The sequence below is a fragment of the Moschus berezovskii genome, chromosome 26, assembly GCF_049115385.1.
Source record: "Moschus berezovskii isolate FMDL1 chromosome 26, NW_MosBer_1.0, whole genome shotgun sequence".
In the NCBI taxonomy this organism is placed as follows: Eukaryota; Metazoa; Chordata; class Mammalia; order Artiodactyla; family Moschidae; genus Moschus; species Moschus berezovskii.
The window spans coordinates 1,275,787-1,288,418 of NC_142485.1; the positions used below are offsets into that span (position 1 = coordinate 1,275,787).

The following is a 12,632-nucleotide window of genomic DNA, read 5'->3' on the forward strand; positions in this document are numbered from 1 at the left end:
ATTGATGGACCCTGAATCAATTCTTTTTTAAGTGACTGGATTTTCAATTACCAAATTTACTGCACTAAATATCACTTTAGTTGACAGAAATAATTAAAGCACTTTTCCAAAGTGAAAATTTCTAGAAGACAATACATATCCTTGGATGGCAAAGAGTCCCTTGGACTGCAAGGGGATCCAACCAGACAATCCTGAAGGAAATCACTCCTGAATATTCACTGGAAGGACAGATACTGAAGCTGAAACTCTAATACTTCGGTCACCTGATGCAAAGAACTGACTCATTGGAAAAGACCCTGATGGTGGGAAAGACTGAAGGCAGGAAGAGAAGGGATTGCCAGAGGATGAGATGGTTGGATGGCATCACCAACTCGATGGGCATGAGTCTGAGCAAACTCCTGGAGTTGGTGATGAACAGGGAGGCCTGGCATGCTGCAGTCCATGGGGTTGCAAAGAGTGGGACGCGACTGAGTGACTGAACTGAACTAAACTGAATATCCTACCAGACTCCAATCCCTTCCACTGAAGGCAGACTTTAATATCTTTGATAGTTTTGTGTATTCATTTAGAAAAATTCACATTTGACTTCCCCAAAACCCTAGACCTTGTTTTTTTTTTCTTTTGTAATGCAGGTCTGAGTTTTGATCTTGCAGAAAATTCTGTATTGTCTACCTAGCATTATAAAATCAATAAACACAGAACATCCAAGACTGAGATGGTTTCACATGCAGCTTCTAAAGGAACTAATATAAAGTTTACATAGAGGAATCAAAGATGCTTCTTTTCAATATACACGAAGCTTTTTCTATCTGACAAAATAATAAAAATTACAGCATGGTTTCATTAAAAAATGGAGAATAACCAAAAGCTTTGGCCCTTAACTTCATCTTCTCTTAGTAGCCTTCACTCAGGTGAAAATCACAATAACGATGGAATGAGCTTAAATGTGGGCAGACACACATGTCAGAATCTTTTAACAGGTCCAATATCTGAAATGAAAAGGCAAATAATTTCAGCAGCACTCTTAGGGGTGTTAGCTGCTGCTGCTAAGTCGCTTCAGTTGTGTCCGACTCTGTGCGACCCCATAGATGGCAGCCCACCAGGCTCCCCCGTCCCTGGGATTCTCCAGGCAAGAACACTGGAGTGGGTTGCCATTTCCTTCTCCAATGTGTGAAAGTGAAAAGTGAAAGTGAAGTCGCTCAGTCGTGTCTGACTCGTAGCGACCCCATGGACTGCAGCCTACCAGACTCCTCTGTCCTCTGGGATTTTCTAGGCAAGAGTACTGGAGTGGCTTGCCATTGTCTTCTCCGTAGGGGTGTTAGAGGGTTTTGCAAAATAAGAGGAACTCTCCTGGGTAACTTAATAGTCCAGGAGCCACTCAAATCAGAGTAGCGTGATCAAGGACTATGGGAGGACTCAGGGATGTGCTGCCCAAGAGGAGACCGCAGGCTGTCGGAATCAGAATGAGGTTCAGATCCCAGTTCTGCCTCTTACAGACACCAAGTTATTTCACTCAGAACCTGGTTTCTTTATCTGCAAAGTAAGAGTCAGATTCTTCCATAACCTTCCTACCAAAGATCCTGGAAAGCCTCCTCTTGACACACAAGGCGATATGTTTCTTGGGATGCATAGGCCAGCTTCATTGCTTCTCCTTTCTGGGCAGAACAGAAGCCACGTTGCTGGCCCTGAGAGCCGCTGACCACTCTGTGGCTGTCTGACATAGACTTTCTAAAGCACTTTGCTGCAGCCTTTCGTTCTCAATTCTTTGAAGTGAATCCACAAGAAGACAGGAGCAAATACTGAGCAAGCCCTAAAAGGCTTAAGTGAGATAGTTAAGGAGTTCTTTTAGGGATTGCATACCCTTGATGTGCACTTAGTAATATTTCTGAACCCTCTACCCGCTTCCTATGAAAGGGTCACTCCAGTTGCTCTGGACTCTCGTGGCCCTATATTTGCTATTGTCCCCTGATGATCATTTCCTACCCTGGATTATATTTGGGTTTATTTCTTGTTTTCCTGAACCAGACTTGCATCTTGCAAGCAGCACTCCTGTTCTGCGTCTTACTTTCCACACCTGCAGTTATCTTTAATATTGTGCAAGTATTTGAACAGGAATGAGTAGGCGTGAATGAACAGGTGAATCAAAGAACTAAACTACCTTAGAGTTCAAGAGTCAAACGCTCGAATCTCTGACCAGTTCAGAGAAGGATGGGAAAGATTTTCTTTTCCACATGTTCTACTTCCTGGGCAGCATGAAAGAAATGCATTATGTTTTTTTTTAAATCTGAATTTCCTGAATTCTACTAGAGAGTTGGTAAGGAAGCAGACAGCTGGGCAAAAAGTAAGATAATGTTCAAATTGGTCAGTATCCTGACTGCTACACTTACTGCATCTTGACCTTCGCGTTGGAGTTTGGCCAGGCACCACATGTTATCATCTGCTGCCTACAGACTGAGTCGCAGCCGAAGCAAAGCGGACGCTGGGCGTGGCTTCATCGCCCAGGCTACACCCTGTGAGTTAAACACGCTCCCTGCCCTCAAATTTAACCTGATCCCAGGGGCACGACTCAGTGCAGAGTCGATCTAACTCAATAGAGCTGTTAAAAATGTTCTTAATTCTCATGAGAAGCTGAAGTAGCGGGAAATTTAGGGATGAATCCGAATGTAATTATGATAATTAAAATAGCAACTTAATTTCATGCTGTCTCTGGGAAATGTTCAACTCAAGGGTTTTGCATTCAAATTCTGAGTTAAACTGGCTAATATCTTTGATTTGCATTATAAAGTACAAGTAATAGAGTTCAATTAGTAAAATGTATTGACTCTAGGCATGGAAATGGTTACTATACATTTTGGGAGTGTGTTAGTTTTGACTGTTAAAGAATTCCTAGGATGATACTGCTGAACTTAAAATGAGTGCATCGCTGTTTATTGATAATTTTATTTTTAAATTACATATGCACGCATATATTTGGCTGTACTGTGTCTTATTTGCAGCATGAGGGATCCAGTTCCCTGACCTGGGGTCAAATCCAGGCCTCTGGCATTGGGAGCACAGAGTCTTAAGTCACTGGACCACCAGGGAAGGCCCTATTTATTGAGCATTTTAATGTAAAACTCTGTGGCTGAATAAAGACATATGGGATAAAGGCGTATGGTCCATGAAGCATGTAAAATTTTGGTGGGATTGACAAGTAGGAAGATCCACAGTCTCCGTAGGTGCCAGGACAGGGCTGGCACAGAAGCCCAGATCTTCTGCCCAGGTTTGTGTCGTCCAAGCATGTATCATTGGCATGTAATACGTGCGTTCTCCATGCACGGTGATGCATGGGGTGGAGTTAAGTACAAGGGAGCACCTTTCCAAGCACCAGAATGTACAGGCCTTGCCTGGGGTCCTCAAGTGATGTTGGTGGGCTACAGTTTGGGAGAGGTGTGAAGGACTGCCAGAAATGGTAGGCAAGGGACAGACCATAAAATGTCCTGATGTATGACTTCCCTGGTGGACCACTGGTTAAGAATGCACCTGCAATGCAGAGTGTGTGGGTTTGATTCCTGGTCCTGGAACTAAGGTTCCACACGCTCCTAAGCAACTAAGCCTGCAACTAGAGAGCGATGTGCCACAAATAACGCACAGTGCAGTCCTAAAAAAAAAAAAAGATCTGATGACGCGTTCAAGAGTTTGGAATTCCTAGAACACAAATGCAAGCATAATTTTTAATTTAAATGTCTGTTTCAGTTTCTCTTTTACTAAGAATTCATTAGAAGCTTTATGTCGCTTGCCTGTAAGAAATCTGCTATGAACATATTTTGTTTCACATTTGTTTCACGTTCCTTACTAGTAGATATCAAACTTCACTTTCCCACTTTGGAGACAAAGTTCTCTAATGGTCCACGTAATTTTTACACATGCTCATTTCGTGTTCTGTCATGTTTGATCACTGTTGAACTTTTGTGTGATAGTTAAGAGTCTATATTAAGAATCATTATTTTGCCGTTGAAATATTTTATCATTATATAAGCTCTGTGTGATGGGAGGTGTGCTTAGTCACTTAGTTATGTCATATTCTTTGGTGATCCCATGGACTGTCCAAGCTCCTCTGTCCATGGAATCTTCCAGGCAAGAATACCGGAGTGGGCAGCCATTTCCTCCTCCAGGGGATCTTCCCGACCCAGAGATAGAACCCACTTCTGCGTCTCCTGCATTGGCAGGTGGATTCTTTCCCACTGCACCACCTGGAAAGTCCTTATGGAAGCCTGTGTCCACTCAATTCCTAAGAAGAACATAAAAATAGGGGAAAAAAATCCCTCCACTAATTTAAAAAACACACAAGTGCACATGTAGACACAGATGTTTCCAGAAGTCTGACAGCTGTAGATAAAGCCACTGGGAGTTTTAATTTAGTTCGTAAAATTCATCCAGATGTCTGGTATTTCATAGATACTGTTAAAAGATAGGTGTTCAGTTTTCTATTTATTTTATAGATTTGCTATTTCTCCTAAAGAAAGACAGTCACATGGAGTGTGGAAAGATACACATACTCACACACAAGAAGTCAGGCACCCTGTTTCTTAGAAACATAACATAAATCATGTCTATCTTGTCAATTTAGTCTTAATCCCCCTCCTATCAGGCCCCTGACCACAGACAGATGGCAGGTCCTTTGGAGATTCAGGTACACACAGCTCCACTCACTCATTATGTTTGGGAAGACAACATGTTCCTGTACAGGTGAAGACTTTTTTGTGAAATTCTCTGATTCCAGGAATGGGTTTCCGTAATGCATCTGGGTCAAAGCTTTTATCAGCAAAATACCATTCATTGTGATTTCCTCAGGCACAAAATGGACAGACTAGAATATTATTTGTGATTTCCATGCCACCTTTAATGTAGAATCTGTCATCACTGATTCACACACCACGATCCCAGGACCACAGTATTCAAATAAGCATCAGGAGTTTGTGTGTACGTGTGTTTCCTTTCTGAATTTCCCTTCTCTGTTTTAATCTCTCTAGAAATCTGCTCCCAGCACACTCTGCAGGTACTTATCACGCATCTTGATCAGGGAACACTCGATAAAGTCTCTTTCTTTGACCAATCTGAAGCATGTCATGAGCCAGGGCTAAGAAAAGAAAAAACACTTAAGGCATTAGTGTTCTCATGATGGTACTTCAACTCCTCGCCAAGATGCTTGCAAAGGGGTCCTTTACTACAGCAGTGATGGTCCCAGGGAGTCTTTGTTTGGGAGAATGGGTCAGAAAAGAAAGACCCCGGGAGCTGGCACAATGTCCACTCTGCCAAGAGGGGCGTGTGTACACCACTCCACTCGATTTAAGTGCTGATAGAAATGTGTCCACTTACCAATGACTGCGTATTGCCTCTGAAAGAGCTATGGCTTCGTAAGCCACAGAAGCTTGTGTCTCTCTTCTTAAAGAAAATGTGCAATGCTAATAATGAAGGCCTGGTGCAGTGGGGTATTTCAGGAACATGTATTAAAGACAGAATCTTGCGTATAGGCAAATATGTGTATAACACATTTACATAATAAAATACCATCTAATATATTCCATACTGTACTATATATACAAAGGTATAACACAGATTCTTAAATGCATGGCTTTCTGATGTCAAGTCCAGCCTGTATTCTGTTATAACTTTCAACATTTGGGACCTTTGTTTGAAGCCTTTGTCAAGAAAGGCAAACTCTTCCCGTCATCTTTATGAAGACAGAAACAAAGCTAAGTCCCACTTGTCCCTCGCGGAAAACTGCGTCTCTTTCCTAAACGACACTGGACTGGCTTTTCCTTCCAGACTACTCAGCTACCACTTTTATTTCCAGGCCACCATTCTCATGATGCGAGTGAATGAGTGGAGTCGCTCAGTCATGTCCGACTCTTTGTGACCCCGTGGACCATAGCCTACCAGGCTCCTCCGTCCATGGATGCTCCAGGCAAGAGTACTGGAGTGCGGTGCCAATTCCTTCTCATGATCTAGATTCAACCTAAATGGAAAGGCAAAAAAAGCGTGTGCCTAACTCTGTCTGCCACTAGGCCTGATGTAAACAGCAGGCTTGAGAGGGTCACGCTCAGAGGAGAGACTCCAGAGTATGTAACCTAGCATAGATGTTGACATTCCCACAGAGGTTTGTTTCCTAATGTATTTATTTACAGCCATTGGCTAGCCTTTTAGACCGAACATCTTCTTTATCCTTAGGAAAGTATTCAACACTCTAAGTGTAAGTAATTTGAATTCCAATAAATACATGGAATCAATTACTAGTTCAGAGTAAGTAAAGACTCCTTTGCATTCAAAGACGTTTTCAATAATAGATTCAAAAGTATTTCACTCTTGGGACCTTTGAGTCAGGTTAGTACAACATCCTGGATGATAATTTTGGATTTCTCAAAAGAAAGAGGGGGGAAATTGATACAAAGAAGACTGAATTGTAAGAGTGAAAAGGGCAAATCTAACTTGTAACATAGTAGCTTTACCTAATGAAAATATTTGCAATTTTCTGAGACTTGAGAGGATTATGTGATAGAATCAGGGAGAAAGGTTCTCAGATCGTTCCAAGTAGATGTGCTGTGTGCTGTATGCTGGGTTCAGTCGCTTCAGTTGTGTGCGATTCTATGACCCCCTGGATTGTAGCCTGCCAGGCTCCTTGGTCCATGGGATTCTCCAGGCAAGAATACTGGAGTGGGTTGCCATGCCCTCCTTCAGAGAATCTTCCCGACCCAGGAATTGAACTCATGGCTCCTGCATCTCCTGCATTGGCAGGTGGGTTCTTTTATCACTGAGCCCTGGAAAGCCAAGATGGCTATCATAAATTAACTCCCGATTGATAGTCACCGAAGGGACAGTAGAAATGTCAACTCTTCTTTACTCATGTAACTGAAGAATCTCAAAAGGAAAAAAACAAACAGGAAGCAAACTTTAGGGGTGAGACTTGACCATTATGAAGACCTGCAACTCTGAAATTCTCTGAGCAATACCCTAGAAATCCTTGGATGAATGAGAATTATTGTTCTTTCATGGAATCAGGTATTCACTAATAAGAACATCCAAAGATTTGCTTTAATTCAAGAACAAAAGAGAAAAACTGATTGCTTCAAGTTTTCAAGCTGTTATATAAAAGTGCTCTGCAAAGAAAAAAGGATAAGTAAAAGGATTATGCAAGTATGTCTTCTAAACGAGCATGTCATCTGGCATCAGAAATAGGCAAGACATAGAAATTATATTTGAGCAAGAATAGGATAGGGGAGCCAGGGAGGTATGGATTCTTATGGGACTTCACAGGCAGGAGGAAGAAGAGAAAAGTGACCCACTTTTAAGGGAGAAATTTAGAAGCACAGTATAAGAAACAAAGATGCAGGAGCTCATGTCTCTAGTGAAGAATATTGCAGGGAAATAACAGAAAAAACATTTGAAAAGGTAGGCTGTGGTCAAACCGCAGGGGACCATGAGGTCCAGCATAAAGGCTCCTGGAAGGTTTCTGAGTGGGTTAGTGCTGGGACTTACACTGTCTCCTGTGAATGGGCAGGGGTGAAGGGTGCAGTTGTCAGGGCCATAGATGGAGGCAGCTGGATTTGCAGGGAGGCTAAGACAACTGCAGGGGTTTCCCTGGTGGCTCAGATGGTAAAGAAGCTGCCTGCCAATGCAGGAGACCCAGGTTCGATCCCTGGGTTGGGAAGATCCCATGGAGAAGGGAATGGCCACCCACTCCAGTATTCTGCCTGGAGAGAATCCCATGGACAGAGGAGCCTGGTGGGCTACAGTCTGTGGGGAGAGTCGGACACGACTGAGTGATTAACACTTTGACTTGAAGGCAAGTGTAAGGGTAAAAGCAGAGATCCGTGAGGCCAGGACATGAGAAGTCATGCTTGAAAGGGTGAAAGATGCTTTCTCGGAACGTGACGGGAGTGCGTCCTAACCACGAAGCTGACACACAGACTTATACAGGAGGCAGAGGCTACGACAGCCTGCAGGCTTCAGATCTACAAGCTGCAGGGCTCGGAAAGAGAGCAGAGAGAGAAAGCTGGAGGGGATGGTCAGCTAGGCTTCTTTTTTTTTTTTTTTGAACCTGCAAAACAGAGGTGCTGCCAACCCACCCAAGTGAGTGACCCATAAGCCACAGAGGTCACGTTAGGTCTTAGGAGGACAAAGCTGAGATGTGGCCTCTGAGACTCGAGCACGGGGCGGTGGGGGCCAAGGTGGGAGGTGGTGCTTTACTGCTCACTATTAGCTGCCTCCCTCCCCGGAGGAGAATGTCCCTCCCTGCCCTTTACAGCCAGGCTTGACCGTGCGACTCACCAGGGAAAGGGAGAGAAAAGTTATCTGTCACTTCCATTAAAAATCTGTAAAAGTCTACTGATCCACACCCTTCTCTTCCTCTCTCCCAAAGAACTGGTGATGTCCACATAGTGACCGCTTCATCAGCCTGGCCCCAGAGTTAAACTACCGTGAGAAAGACAGCAGGGCTGCTATATGGGGTGTGAGAGAGGTCATTAGTGGCTGTAAAAGTGATGGTTTGTTACTGCAGTGTCACCTAGCCTAACTAATGGATAGATCATGGGAATGAATAAAAGTGTCCAGAAAGGGAAAGTAAAGAAAGACCAGAGGGTGACTTCCGACCGACGAGACTTAATCCAACAATTGTGAACTGTTATTTCACAGAAAGAGTCAACGGAGTTACATTTCCCAAGTTACTTTAAGCATAATTTCTTAATATCATGATTACTTTTTCTGTATTAAGAATTTGCATGAACATAAGGGAAAGGATAAATTAGGAGTTAGGGATTAACAGATACACACTACTGTATATAAAACAGATAAATAACAAGGTCCTACTGTATAGCACAGGGAACTATAGTCAATACCTTATAATTATCTATAAAGGAAAAAATCTGAAAGAATATATATATGTACATATATACATATCGGAGAAGGCAATGGCAAGCCACTCCAGTACTCTTGCCTAGAAAATCCCATGGATGGAGGAGCCTGGTAGGCTGCAGTCTGTGGGGTCGCTATGGGTTGGACACGACTGAGCGACTTCACTTTCACTTTTCACTTTCACACATTGGAGAAGGAAATGGCAACCCACTCCAGTGTTCTTGCCTGGAGAATCCCAGGGACGGGGGAGCCTGGTGGGCTTCCGTCTATGGGGTCACACAGAGTCGGACACAACTGAAGTGACTTAGCAGCAGCATACATATATATATATACACACCTGTACACTCGAAACTAACACAACATTGTAAAATCAATTATACTTCAGTTTTAAAATAAATAAAAAATTAAAAATCCTAAAACAGTTACTAAATCAGACATTTACTCTGGTCACCTTTGGAAATGTTTGCTCCTTGAAATATTCTGTAATGAACAGTTATCATCCTCCCACACCAACAATTCTGAGTGTTCCAAATATTTTTAAAAATTTTGTTTTTGCCTGCAAATTTTTCTGTGTTAAATTCACCAGTCTAGCACTCCTCATTCGGAGAAGGCAATGGCACCCCACTCCAGTACTCTTGCCTGGAAAATCCCATGGACGGAGGAGCCTGGTAGGCTGCAGTCCATGGGGTCACGAAGAGTCGGACATGACTGAGCGCCTTCAGTTTCACTTTTCTCTTTCATGCATTGGAGAAGGAAATGGCAACCCACTCCAGTGTTCTTGTCTGGAAAATCACAGGGACAGGGGAGCTTGGTGAGCTTCCATCTATGGGGTCACACAGAGTCGGACACGACTGAAGTGACTTAGCAGAAGCAGCAGCAGCACTCCTCATTAGATTGAAAAAACTAAAATCAAGCACTGCTGTCAAGGAGTGTGCTCTTGCTTAGCAGCAGGCGAAGGAGGCTTTCTGGGAGCAGCTGGAGGCTGATCACGGAACGGTGTCTGCTGCCCACCACTGCAGCCTGCAGACTGAAGAGACGGAAGCGAATTCCAAGACCAGGAAGTCAAGGGGCTGAGAGTTCAGCCAGTGGATCATGCCAGATATTTGTTAGCCTAAGACAGAGAATGAGATGGCTGGATGGCATCACTAGCTCGATGGACATGAGTTTGAGTGAACTCCGGGAATTGGTGATGGACAGGGAGGCCTGGCGTGCTGTGATTCATGGGGTCGCAAAGAGTCGGACACGACTGAGCAACTGAACTGCACTGAACTGAAGACAGCAATTAAAAGCCATAATACATGATACAGGAATTTTGAAGGAATTATTTGTCTAAATTCTTTTTTTCTTTTAAATAAGTAGATTTGGAATGAGAATTTTTTTTCATGAGTATTCTATTTCTTGTATTTTAGAGAATCCAAAGCAATTTTTAAATTCAAGTCCACACCACTTCTTGCTGTTTTTTTTAAACTATTGTTGCCCAACCTTCTCTTAAGATTCCTGACTATCAAATCACTGTATATTCAATCATTTTTAAAGGTAATTGGCTTATATATACATAAATTTGGCAAAATTAGTGAAACTGATATAAACTTTCTATACATTTTATGCATGCATAAATCACACAACTTTGTACATTAAGCAAGTTACAATTTGCTGTTGTTAAAACATACAGGGTCCCTGATTTCAGACTCTTCTCTCTCCTTCTGCTTCCAAGAAGGAGATAAAATAAATAATTAGAAACTGATTTAATTATTCTAAGGAACTAGCTCAGAGACCCATTGTGTTTTTAGAGCTGTACGCCTTTCTAATCAGTATGGGGACACGGACAGTAATAAAAAGGGTAGCCACTGGAAAAGAGTCTGATGCTGGGAAGGATTGGGGGTGGGTGGAGACGGGGATGACAGAGAATGAGATGGCTGGATGGCATCACCGACTCGATGGACATGAGTTTGAGTGAACTCTGGGAGTTGGTGATGGACAGAGAGGCCTGGTGTGCTGCAATTCATGGGGTCACAAAGAGTTGGACACGACTGAGCAACTGAACTGAACTGAACTGAACTGAAGAGCTTTAAGAAAACTCCCGTTTGCCAGCATAGGTGCCTTGGATTTATACTGCAATAAAATGGGATGAGAGTCTATAATATTCCAAGAGCTTGGTGGGCTACTTTTCATGGGTAGTTTTGCAGAAATCCCATAGAAGGATAGAATTTGGCCTAAGACATCCAGTGAGCGTGCTGGGATTGCCAGTCTTTCAACCTGTATGATCTGTGTCTTTGCAAGTAGAGGCCCCCATGGGTCAGAAAGGCAGAGACCTTCCAGACATCCATCTCCTGCTTCTTTTGGCTTTAAGACATTTGTGCTAACTTTGCAGACTTTATTCTCCCTCTGGCTTCTGAAATTTTCTCCAGCTCCAGCTAGAAAGGGCCCTTCCCCACCTCAGCACCACTCCAGCCTCTCGGTGAGTCTCGTGTCTCCACTGGGAATCTGCCTACTTTATGTAGGCTCTTTCCCTCCCGCTACCCAACCCCAACTAGTTTCCACTCATCCTCTTAGAAGACACAGCCCTGATGGCTGTGATCCTTTCCATTCTAGTCCCAAAGGTGAGGGACGGAGGTATGCATTCACAGCTCATTTAAATAATAGAGATGAACTCACAGGGGAGACTTTCTTAAGCCAAATGAGCAGCTCTACTCAGCATGCACATATATATATATATATATATGTATATATACATGTGTGCATACATATATGTATGTATATATACATGTGTGCATACATATATGTATGTATATATATTAAATGGTGCGCATTCTCAGTGTAGAGGGATTTTTTTGCATTTTAAAGAGACGTCAAAGTAACCCAAACAGCCATTATTGATAAAAATGTCTAGGAATAGAAAGGTTTGAGAGCAAGCAAAAATCTACATCAAACTCTGGACATCAAACTCATCTTTTTATATCAAATCTTTTACATCAAGTTTACATCTTTATTATTCCTACCTACCATCATTTTGCAAATGAAATATAGATCTTTGTGGTGAGCATGGCTTTAGGGAATCCAGTTTCTGCCCCAATATCTGGGAGAAAAATGACACTCACTTGCTTCATGACTTCTATACTCCCCAAAATAAGGCAGTGGATTTTCAATTAACAGAGAAAAGGGTAATGTTTTCCATACAAGGTCTTACATCTGAACTAATACGATGGTATGATTCAGCTCTTACTCAGACCTTCAAAGAAATGAACATGACTTTTTTTTTTCCCTTTTATATGTTGGGACACAAAATTGGATGAATCAGAGAATGAAAAGGGAGAGAGAAAATGCAGCCAACAGTGTCCTCGGCACCCACACTCCGTGAGACCTGTCGCCAGGGTACAAAGGCTACAAGAGGTTCCAGCTTCAGAGAAGACACAGGGTCCTCACAGAGGAGGAAGACTGCGTCCACAGTGATGCTCGTGGGAAGCACATAAGATGCATTCTGGGGACTCAGGGGAATACCATCACCCCTTCCAGACCCACACAGGAGCAAGCATCTCTCCAGACCCTCTGAGGATGACGTGTACATCTCACGGGGGCACCTCATGTAATAAAGTTGCTTTAATCTGCTGTGTGCGTTCACTGTTGGTTTTATATTTTCATCAGCCAAGGCCAGCAGACCTCTCCCAGGTAAGGCATCACCATCGTTGGCAACATCACTGCGTCCTGCTATCTGCGGGGCTGGGGAGCCACTGGTACACATCAGC

At 43.0% G+C, this 12,632-nt stretch overlaps 1 protein-coding gene across 2 annotated transcripts in view; it reads right to left on the reverse strand.

The window, feature by feature from the left end:
• ZNF385D (zinc finger protein 385D) overlaps positions 1-12,632 on the reverse strand; it is a 350,361-nt gene that overhangs the window by 95,248 nt on the left and 242,481 nt on the right. The window lies entirely within an intron of this gene.